Raw genomic sequence first — 20,036 nt, 5'->3', positions numbered from 1 at the left:
CCGTCGGCTCACTCTAAAAATGGGCGAAAGATATACGGCAGAAATATTGGAAGTTGAGGAAATATAGTGGATAAGAGTGACCAGCTTTTAAAAAAATTAGCTCTAAGGCATGCAAAAATGTATGAATAGGAAAATATTTTGAGTAAGAGTACAAAAATTGTACAAAAATGGTCTTCTTCCGTCGTTTTTGTAAAAACGTGAGTGACAGCTCTCGTAATGGAGGAAAGTTATGAAGAAAACTGACAATAGGTTTGCTTACATAACTGTTTAACCTGGGTAAGACAACAAAATAAATAACCATCAGAATCTTTCTACAAATCGAAATTATACTATCTGTGTATGAAATGAGTACGCCATGCTTCTAATAGGTGTATCTATGTCCCAGATGTTTACCCTCCCGTTGTGAACGGTGAATACTATCTTGGCGAACAAGACATCGTATGAAATATATTCTCGAGACAGGAATCAGTGGATGCCTTGAAACAGGTCAGTTACAGAACCCAGTCTCATTAAAAGACGAAGAAGGTTCATGGATTGTGGCCACTTAAAACTCTACACGGCGTCCGACTGATGACGACATTAAGCTTTCACGTACCATAGCGAGTCGCAAGATGTTAAGGGTTTATGCCTGTTCCTTTTTCTATTACCTGCTGCACAAATATAACACTCTGGCGGTATCAACCACTTGCATCTAGACTACACAAGGTACACGAAAAATTGCAATCTCATACTTTTCTCAAAGAAGCACTATTACCTACGATTAAAGAAAGTCCGTTCATCTGAATAGCTGCACTATCACATACCTAGACACAATATAATCGTCAGGGAAAATGAATAATATATTTCGACATACTGCAACCGAAGTGGAAATATGATGTTCCTCGTACAAGTTTAGTGGTTCCTGCTGAATAAACAAAACTAGGCACTATATGGCTTTACCATAGTTTGGTGGCCCCTGGCAGCTGCATATCTTTAATGCACAAAGCGTTCATTTATTGAAGAGGGGACCCGAGGGGCAAAACAACGTATCGCAGTGTAAGAGACAGCACAGTGACATAAATAATTTTTTTTTACCTGGAATTATGCTTTTCTGTGTCTCTTCCATAAATAATTGCCTTTTATGGTTTTGGCAAACGATACTCTTCTGGTTTTCTGAAGTAAAGTGGTCCTAAAATTAGAATCACACATTATGTGACGAGGCAGCCAGTCTCTGAAGGAACTAGTTCTTCTAGATGAAGGTGTAGTCTCGCACGTCTGCCTATTATCGCACTAGAGTATAAGGACCAGTGTTGTTAATGACGAGGCATTGAAATACATGGAGCCATGACGTGAACTTTCATATCCGTCGTCTTATATATACGGTGTCTGTCCTAAGAGTCGTTAGGCACATTGTCTATGGTGTTTTGGTAGACGTTTTCAGTTTCATTTTTGCAACGTATAGCTGGAGTCAGCCCAAATGGACATGGTTCATCAGGTATTTCATACGACGCTCAGCGTCGATGGACAACATTGGTTTCTTTCTCGTTACAAACAAAATAGTTTTTTAAGTGGAATTTTCCGTGTCCATTTGAGAGAGCGGTCGCAAGTTAGTCTAGTGCGATATTCGTTTTATTTATGTGTGGTAACAGGGCCAGTAAAACACGAAGAACGACTGCTACAGAAGCGCTGCTCTGTAGTTGCTGGAGTACTGGTTACTATTCTTCGTGCTTCCGTGTTATCGATAAAACGAATAATGCAATAGATGAATTTGGGACGGCTCTATTGACTGGTCACGAAAAATTTCGTTTTGAAAATGATTTTGTTTGTGAAGAGAAACAGTCCGACGCCTTCCCTCGAGCAGTTTTTGTTTGTACTTACTACAGGCATGCCTTGCAAAAACGATACTGCGAACATCCGAAACACCAGAGAAAATGCGTCTGAGGACCCGTGAAAGCGGGTTGGTATAGAGAGAGAGAGAGAGAGAGAGAGAGAGAGAGAGAGAGAGAGAGAGAGAGAGGAGGGAGGGAGAGATAGAGAGAGAGAGAGAAGAGTGTGTGTGTGTGTGTGTGTGTGTGTGTGTGTATGTGTGCAGAAATGCAGGCTGAGGTTACACTATTGTTTGCTAGAAATGTTGCGGCTGCGCTCCCGAAACGCGGAGATATTGGCCTGGGTTTCGTGCATAAACATCAAACACTACTTCCTGGTATGTCTACTTACAAAGTAAGACAAGAGCATTAATTTTTCCATGTTAATTACTGTTGAGCTCTGTGGCAGTGGATTAAATTACTTGAAGAAGTATAGCACCCAGACACAGGTTGCTGTAATTCTTCAGGTTAGGAGTGGAGAATGTTTAGAAATGCACCGATGAAAAACATACAAAATAGAATCACATTGATGCTGAATCGCGCCAGTGTTAGCTGAAGAATCAGGAGACGAAGCTTTTTTTTCTCTTAGTATTTCTGTTCACAACACAGGTGAACAGAAATTTTACTGATACAAAACCTGTCAGGGTTACATCACCAATTACAATTACATTCTCAGCAAGTACACCAAGTCCTTTCATCCATACATGCATTTTTTTCATCATTACCGACAGGAGCGGGTATACAATGTAAGTAGGTCTAGATTGGGTCTTGGTTTACTCTGACCATTGTCCGATGTGAGAATGCGTCTCTACCTGGATTGGAATCATTCGCCGACCGAGATGTCATCGCTTATAAGACCTGGCATTCTGGAATAGATGCTAAGACCCAATCTAGACCTAGTTATGTATAATGTAATATGCCTTTTACATTGTATACCCACTCTTGTCGTAAAGTTAGTAATGATGAAAAAGTACATGTATGGATGAAAGGACTTGGTGTACATGCTGAGAATGTAACTGTAACTGGTGATGTAACCATGTACTATAATTATTAATAAAGTCTGATCTGTAGCGTCAGCCGCCAATCGCATCAGCGATGCAATTGAATGATAAAATGTTAGTGTTTTCAAGATTTATTTAAGCGGTGTTAACTAATTTGAAGTGTGTAAAATAATATAGTGTTCGTCTCTCCAGCTCGGCATTGTTAGAAGATCCATAACTTCCGTTTCCCGAATCTCTCTTCTCGTATTTTGCTCAGGGAGTCTTTCTCAAGTCACAATTTCGGTCTTGGTCGGGTGCGTCCCTTTGTGTGCAAATTAGTGGACATAGTGAAATGCAGAGCGTCCCAATTGTTCTCCTCGTCTCGCGAGATGTCTGTTCCTGGCATCCTGACCGGTGTTGTGTGTAGACATAAACAATGTAAGCACGATCGACAAAAAAGTCAGTAACCCCAGAGGAGCCACCACGTAAATGTCGTGTAGGCCAGCCTCTAGCACAAGATTTAAAACTGAGAGGCATGTTAATTAATTTACAGAGATCCACTTCTGTTGTATTAATATTTATTCAAACCACAAACGGTTTCGGGATTTTAAAGCCCCATTTTTAGGTGTATGACATTATTGTATTTGGTAACACGTAACATGCGCTCGGGCCTGAAATCTTATGGGGCTAACTGCTAAGGTCATCAGTCCCTAAGCTTACACACAACTTAGCCTAAATTATCCTAAGGACAAACACACACACCCATGCGCGAGGGAGGACTCGAACCACCGCCGGTACCAGCCGCGCAGTCCATGACTGCAGCGGCTAGACCGCTCGGCTAATCCCGCGCGGCGCTCGGGCCTGTCTTGCACTGGACGCTGTAACGTATATGCAACAAATTCGTAACGTAGCTAAAGCGAACATTGCCTACGGTCGTCTGTGAAACTCGACTCGATAAGCAACCTGAGATGTCAGTAAACGGAATATATAGAACAGATTCGCAGCAGCAGCGACTAAATCTAACCTGTATAACAATGTGTGTGTGTTGTATGAGTGTCAGTTTCACTGTCATTTAAGCCCTCAACAGATCGTTACATGAAACAAATATTTGGATAAGCTATCTGACTGCGTATTTGAATATGGAAAACTACAAGAACAAATGAACCAGTAACCATGAATACCTAAGCTACCTGACTGCGTTTTTGAACAAGAATTTTCAAGTGATACAGAATCTGACTTGTGCAACGGAATTTACTGGACTAGAGTACATGACATCTTGTGGTGTGTCAGTGTCTGGGTGCTATACTTCTTCAAGTAATTTAATCCACTGCCACAGAGCTCAACAGTAATTAACATGGAAAAATTAATGCTCTTGTCTTACTTTGTAAGTAGACATACCAGGAAGTAGTGTTTGATGTTTATGCACGAAACCCAGGCCAATATCTCCGCGTTTCGGGAGCGCAGCCGCAACATTTCTAGCAAACAATAGTGTAACCTCAGCCTGCATTTCTGCACACATACACACACACACACACACACACACACACTCTTCTCTCTCTCTCTCTATCTCTCCCTCCCTCCCTCTCTCTCTCTCTCTCTCTCTCTCTCTCTCTCTCTCTCTCTCTATACCAACCCGCTTTCACGGGTCCTCAGACGCATTTTCTCTGGTGTTTCGGATGTTCGCAGTATCGTTTTTGCAAGGCATGCCTGTAGTAAGTACAAACAAAAACTGCTCGAGGGAAGGCGTCGGACTGTTTCTCTTCACAAACAAAATCATTTTCAAAACGAAATTTTTCGTGACCAGTCAATAGAGCCGTCCCAAATTCATCTATTGCATTATTCGTTTCGCACTCACCTCTTTATATGGCTGCCTTTTTCCATGTGGCTTATAGCAATGCTTGGGTTCAAAATGGTTCAAATGGCTCTGAGCACTATGGGACTTAACTTCTAAGGTCATCAGTCCCCTAGAACTTAGAACTACTTAAACCTAACTAACCTAAGGACATCACACACACCCATGCCCGAGGCAGGATTCGAACCTGCGACCGTAGCGGCCACGCGGTTCCAGACTGTAACGCCTTTAACCGCTTGGCCACACCGGCCAGCCAGCAATGCTTGGGTCCTGATAACTACTAAATAACTTTTGGGAAGGTAGACTTCATTATTTAAGTCTATTTAAAACTTCAGAATCACCATCAACAAAAATTAATTATGACTATGACCAATGACGTATGTGTCAATAATGGATGAGTGCCAAATTAACAAATTATTTCAGTTTCAAAACTGCATTAATATTCAGAAACCACAGCATATCATTTAGATGTGGAGAATAATTATTATTATTTGGAGGATAAGGAGGCTTCTTTCACTGACAAGCAAAACATGAGATTATTGCAAACCTGGACTAACAATCACGAGCCTAACCGTGCAATTGCTTTTGCTAATTTTACCTTGAATTCCTTCTCCAAGCGTAGTTAAGCCATCTAAATCTGTCCTGGCTGTATATATGAAATCAGGTCTTGGTTGTGGCAAGATCTGCCATCAGCGACGTGAGGGCAGCGTGACACGTCTTGTGTCTCCGAGCTCTCGAGCGACACTTCTGCTTCCACTCTCGCAGACAGACCTCGTCTCGCAACAATGCTTAGAACCGCGCTCCCATATTTCGCCCTCAGACTGTTACTATCAATATCTGAGTGCTTATACAATGGAAATAATAGCGTTAAGTGGGACGTATCTAATTCAGAGTTGTGACACACTCCTTACAACGCGTGTGGTACAATTAAGGTTGGCAGGTCCACGAATCGTTTATTAACAATCAGTTACAGACAGTTTCCGAAAATCCAACCTTAAACGTGCTCGAACTAAAAAAAAAAAAAACAGTAAACAGTCTTGTAATTTGGCTATTATGGGTGCATATAAGGGATCAGCTGTCTTCATTGCTCACACTTCTTGGTGTCAAACTGAAGTTCTTCGCTAAAGAAAATAAAGTTATCCATTCTTCAGGAACAGAAAACAAAAAGAAATTCAATAACTCTGGTCATTTTAATTAGATTTATGAAGAAATAATATTGGAACAGAGAAAGCACGCCAGAGACCAACACTCGTTCGCGTGTCTCTGCACAGGAAGGTTGACATTGTCTGATCGCACGTCTCTTGCTCTTCGCATAGCGTAGTTGTGTCATTGCGTGTCAGGCTCGTTCAGCCTACGAAGAAAATCATAGGACACAGACATAAGAATAGCTATCTCTCTTTTTAGTGTCCAGCCTCTGAGGTTGGTTTGCTGCAGTACGCCGTTCCCTTCTTTTGTCTGCCTTCCTCTTCAAATCTCCGTATGTGACGCATCCCACATCATTCATAATCTGCAGCACGTATGACATTCTTGGTCGTCCAGGAGATTATTTCCCCCAAGAACTGCTCCTCGTCTAGTTCCAAAGATGTTATTGCGTCTCAAAATGTGTGCTACAAGTTTGTCTCTTCTTATTTGGATGTGTCTCCACAGATACCTGGTTTCTTCTGCTCTTCTCAGCTCTCTAATGTTCATCATTTTCCTGCTGCACCAAATCTCCAACGCTTCTAGCTTTCTCTCTTGTTTTCCCGTTGTCCAAATTTCACACCCGTATAGGTCCACCCTTCAAATAAATGCTTTCATAATCCGTTTCGTTATTTCCAGACTGACATTCTTGCTAGTGAGTAAGTTCTTCCTCAAGTGCAATTTTGGTGCGTTGTATTCTGCTCACAATTTCTTACCGACTTATACTATCTCTTGTAATCCTTCTTCCAAAATATGTAAATTCCTCTACCATTTCTGGCTCCTCTCTTCCAATTCTTATTCTTAAAGGTTCATACTCTTCTTCTGCAGTGCATACCACCACATTAGTCTTTTGCCTGCTTCTTCTCATACCAAGCTGACTGCAAAAATTTCTTTCTGTTGTGCTGAGAACCTCCTCCAGATCTTTTTATTTCCAGACTGATATTCTTGCTAGTGAATAAGTTCTTCCTCAGATTAAGTGCAATTTTGGCGTCTTGTATTCTGCTAACAATTTCTTTCCGACTTCTACCATCTCTTGTAATCCTGCACATTTATGTGATCGCTCTAAGCTTGTTGATACTAGTGCCTACAAATTTTAATTGTATATTACAGCACTGAGGATGGTCACTAAGTGACCGAAAATCGATCTTGCGGATAATAAAACAAAAAAAATACGACCAATGCTCTTTGTCCTACCAATTATATCCGTTATCTGGTCGTGGTGCACAGAACACTCCATGGAGTCGCTAATCAACAACTTGGCATATATTTGACCATACACGACAGTGAAAAGCCAGACATCGGACACGTCCACCTAACTCCGAAAACCTGGTAATCTTATACGCAAGAGCTCCTTTCTGCCCTTCTCTGACGTGTCCACATGGACCCATCTTACTACGCTAATTCCACGCAACCGACAGGCGCACACCATGACTCTCCTTAGTGGTGCAGCGTCACGTGACAGTCTGGTTCCAGCTCTGCACCAACTGTGTGACAATTATTTATTTATTCATTTATTTATTTTATTGCAAGCTCCTGTTGACTGACAGCAAGCGAGAACCTCGCCTGGCTGCACTTCCGCATGTGTCCTCCGGCCGCAGTGACTCAGCATGAGCTAGGGGTCAGGTCTGCCCCTCCCACCCCTGCACCGTCAAATAGCGATCGTGCAACTCTCGAAAGTATGAGGCTTTCATTTGGCCCGCGGGTGCCATTTGTTTTCGCTTTCATCTTTTACCGACCGATAACTCAGCTTAGATTCATTGAAAGGAAAGTGCAGCGCATCTGTAAAGGCATCTACATCTACATCATACTCCGCAAGCCACCTAATGGTGTGTGGCGGAATGTACTTACGGTACCACTATCTGATCCTTCCAACCCTGTTCCACTCGCGAAAAGTGCGTGGGGAAGAATGATTGTCAGTAACGCTCTGTACTGTCTCTAATTTCTCGAATTTTCTCCTCGTGGTCAATAGTCGAGATGTATGTGGGTGAAAGTAATATGTTGTCTGACTCTTCCTGAAAAGTGCTGCCCTGAAATTTCAATAGTAAATCTCTCCGTGATGCTTGTCGTCTGCCAGTGGAGTTTGTTTATCTCCGTAGCACTCTCTCGCCATCTAAACGAACCCGTGACGAAACGCGCCGCTCTTCGTTGGATCTTCTCTGTCTCCTCTATAAATCCTACCTGACAGGGATCCCAGACAGATGAACAATACTCAAGAATCGGGCGAACAAGCGTCTTATAAGTCACTTCTTTCGTGGATGAATTACATTTCCCAAAGATTCTTCCGATGAATCTGTCTCTGGTGTCTGCTTTTCCCACTATTTGTTTTATATGATCATTCCACTTAAGGTCGCTCTGGATAGTTATGTCTAGATATTTTACGGCAGGCGTTGTCTCCAGCTGTTTGTCATCAATAGTGTAGCTGTACAGTAGTGGATTTCTTTTCCTATGTATGGGCAGTATGTTCCATTTATTTACGTTCAGCGTCAGTTGCCAAAGTCTGCCCATTCATCAGTTCTCTGTAGGTCGTTCTGCAAATTCTTACTATCTTCTGGCGTTGCTATTTTGGTATAAATAACTACATCATTTGCGAATAGTCTTAAAGGCAATCGCTCGTAAGACGGTGGTGCAACCAGTTCTGTACTATCGCTGCAGGATTTCCTGACATTTTCGAGTAGGCACAGAGGCAGACGTCGTGGGTATTAAGGGACGTGCTGATATCACAGTAACAGACCGGATCTCTTCTCTTTCCTATATAAACTGAAGTCACCCCCTCGTATCCGTCTGTGTGTGTGCATGCTAATCTCAGGAACTGCTACAGGGATTTTGATACAATTTTGATTAATAGGTACAGTGATTCACGAGGAAGATTTTTGTATACTCGGGCTACAACTTTGCTTCCTCCGTTTTCTGCCGAAGTTCAGGGCTTTATAGTGAAAAAGTTACAAAAAAATTTACAAAAAAATGATGATCTATAGTATTGCCCATCGCTGACCACTACAATCTCCCGTCATTCGGATAGAATACGAATCCCGTGGCGGAAGAACTGGGCGTCTTTTGTGGGGATCCGTGAATCGATTCAATGTTGCACTTGTTCATATGATCGGAAGTGCTGATCAGCCAGACTGTATGCCACTGATCGAAATAGGTGGTAGTCAGAGAGAGCAACGTATGGAGAATATGGCGGGAAGAATAGGACTTCTCATTTCAACGTTTCCATGTATATTTTGATGGGTTTTGCGACATGAGGTAGGGCACTGACTTGCTGCAAAGTTACCTTTACGTGTCTATCGCTGTATTGTGGCCGTTTGTGTTTCACTGCTGGGCTCTAACGCATCAATTGCTTTCGATAATGATGTCCTGTGACTGTCTTCGTCTGTTTCAGTAGCTACGAAAACGTTCTCTTCCACCGTCATGCCGGTCTTCAACATCAAAATCACCGTTTTAAGACATTGAAAACATTCTCTGCGCGTTTTTCCACTGACAGTTCCCTCAACATTGGTCTTACCCAGCTTTTTTAAGTACCACAGTCGCAGATTTCTTCACGTTAAGCCAGAAAATTAAAGCATCCCGCAAATGGCGAGAAATGGGTACGTAAGTTGACGTACTTAATCGAGAATAACCTTCTGATGCAATCACAAATCGGCTAATGTTTTTATGGCATTGTTTTTACAGATGCCTAAGCTTATTGTATTACACCTATGACCAACCACCTGAACCCCACTTGCCGCTACTGCCGTCTATTGCAAAACGGCGGAAGCAAAGTTGTAGACCTAATACTATTTATAAATATTTAGTGAGGATTTTCTGACTTGTGGTGAATGAAAGTTAAGATGTGAAAGCGACGCCATTGCCACCAAGCGAACAGACGCCATGACTCGAGGGAGCAACAGTGCTTGAGCGAGCAGAAAGCGTGACTAAATTCGCATCAGCTACTGTGGTCTAGTGGTAAAGCGTTTGCGTAGGACTAGAAATGTCGGTTGATAAACTTTTTTTCATTCTTCCTTTTATCCTAGCATTGACTTCTCAATGATTTGAGGATTCGCCAGAAGCGAAGTGTGGCCCGGATTCATGCTTCACTGTAGCTCTCCGCTTTTCCCTGTTGGATAACTGGTTAAGGACAAGCAGTAGTTTCAGAACAACTAACAGAAAAAAATCCAAAGTCTGTTGTTTACAATTCTGTATATATAAAGTAAAACGCAGCATGGGACACAGCTTTCAGTAAGTTTTACAGCAGCTCAGCTTATGACTCAAATTTCAGCTTCTTGCTTTTCTTGACTCAAATATAGATTACGAAGACCATTATCTGCGTGGTGAGGCGAAAGATATCATTTGTTAAAAAACTTTCAAATTATACAGAAGACTGATAACTAATCTCTACTGGTGAGAAAGAGATTTAGGCCCTTTTAAACATCGTAAAGATATGGAAACGATCTTATTGAGTGGGATTCAAACAATTTTCTTCCGGATGAATACACATAATTTCGAAATACTTCTACAGATGGTTGAGGGGCGCATTACGAAATATTACAACGATTTCAGACGGCCGATTTCTGCTCCCTCAGATTTCCAGTAGCAATTCGCGCTTTTAGTTCAATGCAACTACTTCGCACAATGGGAATACTCGTCTTTCAGGTATGTAAATAAACATGACCAGTAACGAAGAGATAACCAAATCATCATGTAATGTGAGACGTACAGTCTGAAATAAAATAATTTTAACCGATAGTGCCTCTGCAACCGTTTGAGAACAACTGCATAGTGAAAATACATGCTAATCCAAAATATGTTGTGCTTTATTTTTCATGCTTCAAATAAAATGTTTTTCGAAAATTTACTTCAGCAAATTTGCTTCTTTTACATAGAGTACGTTCTTTCAGCAGTAGTTTCAGAACAACTAACAGAAAAAAATCCAAAGTCTGTTGTTTACAATTCTGTATATATAAAGTAAAACGCAGCATGGGACACAGCTATCTGCTTTCCTTCAATCAAACCTAGGTGTGGACACGGCAGGGCGACGATGTATACCAGAAAGCGTCTACGACAAAGAATTGTGGCAATGAGTGTCAACAATGCATCACGGATTTACTTATTTGCCGGCCGTTGTGGCCGAGCGGTTCTAGGCGCTACAGTCTGGAACTGCGCGACCGCTACGGTCGCAGGTTTGAATCCTGCTTCGGGCATGGATGTGTGTGATGTCCTTAGGTTAGTTAGGTTTAAGTAGTTCTAAGTTCTAGGGGACTGATGATCCCAGAAGTTAAGTCCCATAGTGCTCACAGCCATTTACTGATTTATTTTTGCCACCTCAGCCTCTGGTACCTATTGAATAATTCACACACAAATAAACCCGTGATTCGCATATTTACATTGTTTGTAAACTTATTGCTTATGTCACGATGTGTTCCCATCATTGCCATGGGAAGTCACTCCAAACACCAACTTTATATGGAATTCATAACATTTATGCCTCTTTACAAATTTCCTGCCGTGCGTTGCTTACATCGGGTAAGTTATAAGAAAGTGATGATATTCATTTACTTAGCATTATTATCTGAATTTTATTCGTGGCCGTGCAAACGAAATACGCTGCTCCAGCCAAGTCGCCTGGACTTGGTGCGAAGCCGGGCCGGATCGCCAGTAGCGTGAAAGAAAGTGTAACGCCGTTGCTCGGGGAGCCTGGAATTAAACTTCCTGGCAGTTTACAGAACTGTTTGCTGGAATGGGCCTCGAACCCAATATCTTCCCTTTCGCGGGCAATGCGAAAGATTTTCCACTGCTATTCCGTATTTCCGAAATTTACAGAAATTCACCTGTATATCTTGGGGGAGAAGCACTCCACACTCCTGTAAGAAAGTGTATTGCGGAGAAATTAACTATTGGCAGATGATGCAGTATAATGAAGTGCAATATGAAACAATCTGCACAGATGTTCAGATCTAGATAAGATTTCAATCTAGTTCAAGGATTAGTAACCAGCTTGAAATGTTCAGAAATATAAAATGATGCACTTCACAAACCTCTAATGTTTACAGGGTGGACAAAAAAAAAGCTGCCTGAAAAATATTTCGGGCACCTTAACGTAGACAGTCAATCTTACATTATTCGCGTCAAGGACAGTAGCTGTAACTTGGATTGCCTATCATAAGGCGCATGAAGTTCAAGGGGTGGTGAATAAGTAAGGCAACACGTTTTTGTTTTCTGAAAGCTGGTTTTTATTCAGGATTGCAATATACCATATTATTCCCCCCTCTTTTAACTACAAAACCCTAATTTTCAACATAATCTCCATCCAGTGCCACTGCCTAAAGCCACGTTACGCGCTTGGGAACTCTCTACTGGTCGACGTCGTTGTCAACATCTTGCTGCATCCATAGCTCCCATCATCCACGTACTGCTTCCCGCGGAGAGCATCCTTCACTGGGTCGTACAAATTGGAGGGCGTGATATCGGGGGTGTAGGGTGAAGATCGGACATGTCTACGCGACGTTGTTGCGATGATGACAGACGCCTCGGGCTTTTGTTAGCTTCCAGGTCTCCGTAGATTCTGCAAGCGCCTATGAATATCTACAATGCTTTGGTTTTTCGTCCAGGAAACTCAGTGATAGCTCTCTGTTAGGAACGTACCTCCTTTATAGATGCCACTTTGGACGCTACGTACAGCGCCACAATCTGTCGGAAGCTCTTAAAACTATAGTGGCTGAAGCGGGAATATGGCTAGATTTCCTACAGCAAATACCGGATTTTTCAGCCAAAATTGGCCAAAAAAATATGTTGCATTAGCTATTGAATGTCCCTCGTATTTTCTGTGCTAGCTTTATTTAGTTGTACTAACCTACGACTACGTTATCACTTACAAGGAGAGCTTACGGAATGGACCTCTTTGATTTTCTTCATATTTAGCAGGATGAAACATTTATAGTTTAATTACGAATTCGTCATTGGTTTCAGAATTACCTATTATTTTATCGCAACGGCCTTGCTGGAGTGGATACACCGGTTCCCGTCAGATCACCGAAGTTAATCGTCGTCGGGCGTGGCGAGCACTTGGATGGGTGACCATCCTGGCCGCCGTGCGCTGTTGTCATTTTCGGGGTGACAATTGAGGAGCTTCTCGACCGAGTAGTAGCGGCTTCGGTCAAGAATACCATCATAACGACCGGGAGAGCGGTGTGCTGACCACACGCCCCTCCTATCCGCGTCCTCAACTGAGGATGACACGGCGGTCGGATGGTCTCGATGGGCTAGTCGTGGCCTGATGACGGAGTGCGTATTTATTGTTATCGAAAGGAGGAGAACTAATTTCTAGGTAAATAAACTACGGCGACAGCCTGAAATCCTACATGTACCGACTTTGTGCCTGCCACGTTGGACAGAGAGCTTGAAGTAGATGAACTTCAAGGCATTCTGCAGCTATTGCTCTTTCATTATTAACAACAAAATCTGTTAATTTTCATATTTCGGCAAAGAAAAGGCGCGCAGAGTGATAGGTTTGTAATTGTGAAGACGCTGGTTCAAATCTCGCTAGCACCACACTTTTGTTTTGCTGTGTTGAGATTCATACCTATTAACAAATGAAAATGTTATGGAACAAACACTGAATAATAATTTTAATAAAATAATTTTTTCACTTTATAATCAGTGACCATAAGAAGATAAAATTTATCCCTTCTAATGTGGATATTGCACGATTCGACCTGTCAGACTCAAAGAGGCCCGTTTCAAATTTTGTCACGTGCTGATAACGCTGTCTCTGACTAGTGCGTGGCATCTCCGAGTTCTTCAGCGATCGCTTAATTTCTGACGATGCTCACGCCGTCGTATACCCTGCAGATGTAAATGTCGGTCCGCAGCTCGTGGTCGAGCGGTAGCGTTCTCGCTTCCCGGGCCCGGGTTCCCGGGTTCGATTCCCGGCGGGGTCAGGCATTTTCTCTGCCTCGTGATGACTGGGTGTTGTGTGATGTCCTTAGGTTAGTCAGGTTTAAGTAGTTCTAAGTTCTAGGGGACTAATGACCATACATGTTAAGTCCCATAGTGCTCAGAGCCATTTGAACCATTTTTGTAAATGTCGTGTGACTAGGGCCTCCTGTCGGGGAGACCGTTCGCCGGGTGCAAGACTTTCGATTTGACGCCACTTCGGCGACTTGTGTGTCGATAGGGATGAAATAATGATGATTAGGACAAAACAACACCCACTCCTTAAGCGGAGAAAATCTCCGACTCAGCCAGGAATCGAACCCGGGCCCTTAGGATTGACATTCTGTCGCTCTGACCACTGTTTTTTAATCTCATTTTGTTCGCTTTTTTTTGTTCGTTGTATCTGCTCGGGGCGGACGTCGTAAGACATCCATTGAAGTTCTTTGTTGATCGATTTACTCAGTTTTTTTATTACAGAGGGCACGTAACCTTCTGACCGAACACGCTGAGCTACCGTGCCGGCTGACCACTCAGCTACCGGGGGCGGGCGGCGGAACTGGTAACAACGTTACACACGAAAGGCAGTACTGCAGTCTTGTGGTCGTTCTACCAGTCACTGAGATTTCGAACTCGAATGATTTACATACTCGCCGATGGTTTGTGCGTGTACGAAGTTACATTGAAATCCGACTATGTCTTCCAGATGGTCCCTATTTTTCTTTTTTTTTTTCAGGGAGTGTCTTGTTCTGTGTTACTGGACTGCCGGTATGCTATGAACGCTTTCCCATCTTCTACTTTTTGAGAGTGGCTGGACAGCATCAAGAAGTGCAGGAGGAGGTTTGCGTTTGCTGATGAACTTTTGATGAGATATGGATGATGCGTGTGTCACTCCTTATTGTTACGATCGCGGATGTCACAATTAGACCAGTCGAAACAGCGTCCATAATAACAAAAGAAGGTGTTAATGCGGGAGCGAAGGCGACAGCAGGTGTTCCGCCAGCGGTGTCTGTCGCGCGTGCACTTGAAGAGCACTCAGCGGTGTTTACCGTCGCGCGCAGCGAAGCATACGAGCAGCTCTCATCGCGCGTGGAGTAACGAGGCACGAAAAGCGCACGCATGCTCACGGGCGAGAAAGTGCGACCGAAACAAAGGCAGCGTGTAGCGTCGCGTCCTTGTCACTCGTGGCACCGAAATTTCCTCGGCCTCGTGCGTGAAGTGGGAAGTACGCAAAAGTCGTCTTGCGTTTCCGGTCTCTCCAGAAAGATAATGAATATAAATAGATACTTACGTCACTTCGGGTAGAACAATTTCATACTTAAATTCTACCGCTCTGCTCGAATTTGCTACACGGGTATACTGTTAAAATTGGGTGCAGCATGGAAAAGAAATTCCTAGAAAGGTTTCGATTCCTAGAAATTCAATTATTGAGGAATTGGAGAATTAGTGTCCCTGTGTTTAGCTTCAAATTTTTTAAAATAATTATCTTATTACTACAGCGTTTTTTATATTTTTTACCTAATGCGTTAGCCGGCCGCTGAGGCCGGGCGGTTCTAGGCGCTTCAGTCCGGAACCGCGCTGCTGCTAAGGTTGCAGATTCAAATCCTGCCTCGGGCATGGATGTGTGTGTTGTCCTTAGGTTAGTTAGGTTTAAAAGTCTAGGGAAGTGATGACCTCGGATGTTAAGTCCCATAGTGCTCAGAGCCATTTGCACCATTTGAACCTAATGCGTTTGTAAGTTAAAGAAGCATGTGTGTACAAACCATTCAGTCTGAAAATTTTCGAGATTGGACTAATAAAAAAAATAGAACATTAAGGCGGTGCTTTTAATGTTTCAGATGTTTTACTTGAGTACAATACACAGATTGTTCATACATGCGAAACTGTCAGAAAAATTGTTTGGGATTTTGTTCAACATTCTTCGATCTTGGCTAACAATCAGAGACCCATTTTACACTTTGTCGGTTTTTGGTTGGTTCATATTATTTTCAGAAAAGAATTGTCCGCGTATAGCATTTCAATCGAACCGCGCTTTGTTCAAGAGCTAAGGGGTGTGGGGCACGCTTTGCAACAGATTTCTCTTTTTCAAAACGTTCTGGAGAACGTCTTTAACACTTCATTTAGAGATGTTGCTCCATTGCGCCACAGCTACGTTAACACACTACGGTCGCACGTCCACTAACTTAAGGGGCTCCGGAACGCCCTATACTTGCAATGTTAAAATAACGCTAATAAGATACATCTTTCCTCACAAAGTATTTGAGGTAGGAAGTTGAACTTTTTACAGATTATTTATTGGAATATGGGCTACAACTTAACACAGGGATTTTACAAAATTTTAGTTCAGTTATTAAAGAAGATTTTTTTTTTTTTTGAATTGTAATGAAAATTCACAAAATTTTTTTGCAATTTTTTATTTATATATTCAAAAATATACAGTTTTTTGGAAAAAGGCTGTGTTAAATTATGCAGAAGGTACTGTGTAACATTTACTGAAAGTTTGAAACAAATATGTTTGGAAGATCCTTAGAAAACATGTAATTAGAATGAGAAAATAAAAGTTTTGGGAATCGAGCGACAAAGATTGGATTAACTTTTTAGTGCATTCCAGGTCCATAGGACGGATTATCTTCATCCTCTGCAAACTCCTCCTCCAGCTTCCTCTTGTGCCTCCTCCTGTTTACTCTTGCTTGTGTTTCTAGACTCTTTACAGCCCTGTCTACAGCCCGAAGGCGTTCCTTGTCTAAAGCAAGCATCGCTCGTTGTTGTGTTCGTAGATTTTGCTACCATTTTCTTCAGTTGCAGTTACTGCAACACTGTTCCAAAGGGTGGTCATGTATGAACACTTATGACATTTCAGTTGTATTTCACTAGCAAGTCCTACGTGCTTTATTATGGAGAGTTCCAGACCAACTTCACTACAATGAATACGTCTTACACAGTTTGAAAAAATTCCTTTGAGAACCGACATATCAAATATTTCATTCACATCCGATTCGCCCATAAAACATTCATAGTTTTCACTCATTGAACCAAGCTTCTTCTGTGAAGTATTTTCTTTCCCACTTTGACTGCTATGGGCAGGTGTACTTGAGAGGTTAGGTTCACTCACTTGGATATCGTCTTTATTGTTTACAGTAATAACACATACCTTTGGCTTTCCAACATTTCTCCTTTTCTTAAAAGCCTTCAGAGGATTTCTAATAACTTATTTTTACTCATTATTATACTTCAACAAAACAGAGACTCAAGAAACAGAATTAATTACGAATATTTTCGAGATAACGACAGAGTAAATAAACATGAAACAATCGACAATCACACCAGCGACATATATTGAACCATCACAGGTTAGCCACAACACATACTTTATCTCACATCACTAAAATGTACCTGATGAACACGGACGTTAATAATAACACCATTTGACAGCAGTTTAACAGCGCCACAGTGGGTCACGCCCATGTAGAACACATTTAAAAAAAATAATTATAAATAGTTGTAGTCTTCGAAATTGAATAAATTATATATCTATTAAAAGGTAATAGTCTGCAGGTTCAGAAAACGCAAAAAAGTAAAAATTGAACTTTTCATGATTTTGAGCCTTTCCGGAGCCCCTTAACAGTGACTGCTCACAACTGATGAGGAGAACACGGCAATTGCTGTCACTCAGTAGAAGAGCGTTCAAAATAAGCTAACAGGTGTCTCGGCTTATCCGTAACTACTCGATCACTTCTGACAAAACGACGGTAAGAGTTTTCGAAATACTTTCCATGTACTATATACGCCTCTCACCTGGCGAAATAAGTAGATGAAAATGTGACACAGTGGTTAACGTTGCGGTTTATTAATTTTGCACCCCGCGTTCGAAACCCGATTATTACTTTTCATTTGTGAAAGATTACTACACGTATCACGCTTGGTCCACTTCAGGCGTTGGCTCCTGACTAAACCTACCCGAGAGAGCTGCCTATATACCAGGGGAAGTATGGGAATTCAAGGTTGGGACTATCCTTACAAACAAAACAAAATCTTCCTTTTCCTGAATTTTATTTTTTATTTTTTTTTATTTTTTTTGTTTATTTTTGTTGTGTAATTGATCAGGGGTCTTCTGCGCCCCGCTGCGAATATGTTGAGTCACGTCTTCTCGAAATTGATGTGTTCCACTCAATTGTTCAGAAATGTTCATTGGTTCAAACAGGAAACCTTCTTCTCTCTTGGCTTAACACAATCCAGCTGCGAGGTGGATCGTGGAAAGCACTCCCAAGGAAGTTCGAGAAAAATTGTCTGTATTTTGGGTGACGGACAACGACATAATGACGGTCATTGAGGTATGTCCAAAAATCGAGTACAGAGTCTACAGTTTGTCCAAATAGGTAGTGAATGGCATGTCCGCGAATCCAATTCACAGCATTGGCCTTTGTCCGAGGAAAATAGTCACGTTCCGGAAATAATAATGAAAGGGGAGTAATCCGATCCGGCAGGTCCCGCGTTAGAGAAGCCACAATACGACGAATCAATTGCCAAACCTCCGCCGCCGGTCCGCAAACAAACCGATGTTCGTCATTGTCTAGCACTCCACACGTGGAACATAGAGGTGATGGGGCGAGGTGGATACGATGAAGGCGAGATTGGTTGATTTGCTTACCATTGACAATTAGGTACCAGACAGATTGAACATCCGTGTCAAGGTAACAAGCGAACACCGTTCGCCATACATGACGCCAGTCAACCTGGGGGAACCTTTGTTCAATCGGGTTAGGTGGACGACCTAATTGGAGGACATTGTATACTGTCTTTGTCTTGAGTAAAAGCTGTCTTGGTAAGGTGAGGCGTAGATAACTCAGTTCAAGAAAGAAGTATCTTATATAGTGGAACTGGTCCGGAACATCCGAGATCATCACTGGGGCTGACAGTGAGACCGGCGTATATGCCGACAGGAGGAGACCAGTGAGGCTCGTTGGGCAACGGGTCCATACCGTCATCGGGGAGCTGACAAATAGTGCGCGAGCTCTATCCTGCACTTGAAACAGGTAACGAACTTGTTATATGGAAACTATTACAAATCGTCTACTTGTGAGAAATAGGTAAAATTTGTTTTCTTTGGGTTATATTTAATCACTATCATTCGCAAAGTAAAATGAAGAAATAGGACCTTTCCAGTAGTTGGTCTCTATAATTCATTATATTGTAACTATATTTTTAGCAGTTCCGAATAGTAAGAAGTAAAATGTTTTCACAAGTTACATCCTGACCTCATAGTTCACTGGCGAGCTCGTGTTCCAAATATATACGTGTTCCAAATATATATGTTCGAATTATATACATTGCTACGAACACACAGCATGATTTTTTGATGGAATATTTGTATACAGCTAGTAGAAGGCTCTAGTATTCATCACGACACTAATATTACGATCTTCGCTTTGAGAAACCGCGTCTTCAGTATCAGAAGCATTCATCATCGTTTCTGTCGCAACCTCAGTTAGCAAAATGTGTTCCATGGTGATTATTCCCTGGTGATTATTCACGAACTTCGTTACAACAATTCAACATCTGAGAAACTCAGAACTCTCTACCAGGAGGATTTCAAGGGAGCAGTAATACAAATAACTTACAATTTGACAATACATTCATTATTATTTGAAATTAAATACTTGGCAGCGCGGAAGCAGATCCCATAAAGATGCTTAGACGACTTAGTAAAAGGATTTATTTTTGCGTCATATTGACCCTATCAATATATACACAACAATTACCATTTGGAGCAAGACTATTTTTGCAAGAAAAGGTTTTTTTAGTCAGAAACTTCCCTCTCAGTTACAGATGGCGTGTCAGATTCTGATGCGCCGAAAGATTACGAACACTAACCACCGCGAGATTAATGTCGCATCGTGGCTTTGCGGACACGTCACGCGAAAAGTGAAGTCCATATTTAATGCTCCGATTTCAAAACCTGTAGAAAGACAACCACTGCTCAGAGTAACACCAAATCTGAACAGCATTTTATTAACGCAAGTGAACCGTCATGGAACAAAAAAATTCGAACAATAGATCGCGCCGTGAGCGTTAGATTTTAAGTGTGTGAATGCCTAAGGGACCAAACTGCTGAGGTCATCGGCCCTTAGACGTACACACTGCTTAAACTAACTTATGCTAAGAACGACACACACACACACACCCATGCACGAGGGAGGACTCGAACCTCCAGCGGGAGGGGCCGCGCAATCCGTGACAAGTGGCCTCAAGCTGCGTAGCGACTCCGCGAGGCTG

The 20,036-nt window shown here is 42.1% G+C and overlaps 1 protein-coding gene across 2 annotated transcripts in view; it reads left to right on the top strand.

Moving 5' to 3' along the window:
• LOC124711211 (glucose dehydrogenase [FAD, quinone]) overlaps window positions 1-20,036 on the top strand; it is a 476,275-nt gene that overhangs the window by 98,726 nt on the left and 357,513 nt on the right. The gene's annotated exons all lie outside the window — the stretch shown is intronic.

This window comes from Schistocerca piceifrons, chromosome 8 (genome assembly GCF_021461385.2).
Source record: "Schistocerca piceifrons isolate TAMUIC-IGC-003096 chromosome 8, iqSchPice1.1, whole genome shotgun sequence".
Classification (NCBI taxonomy): domain Eukaryota; kingdom Metazoa; phylum Arthropoda; class Insecta; order Orthoptera; family Acrididae; genus Schistocerca; species Schistocerca piceifrons.
Note: the sequence above shows the minus strand (reverse complement) of the source record. Positions and strands in the feature narration are given on the sequence as shown.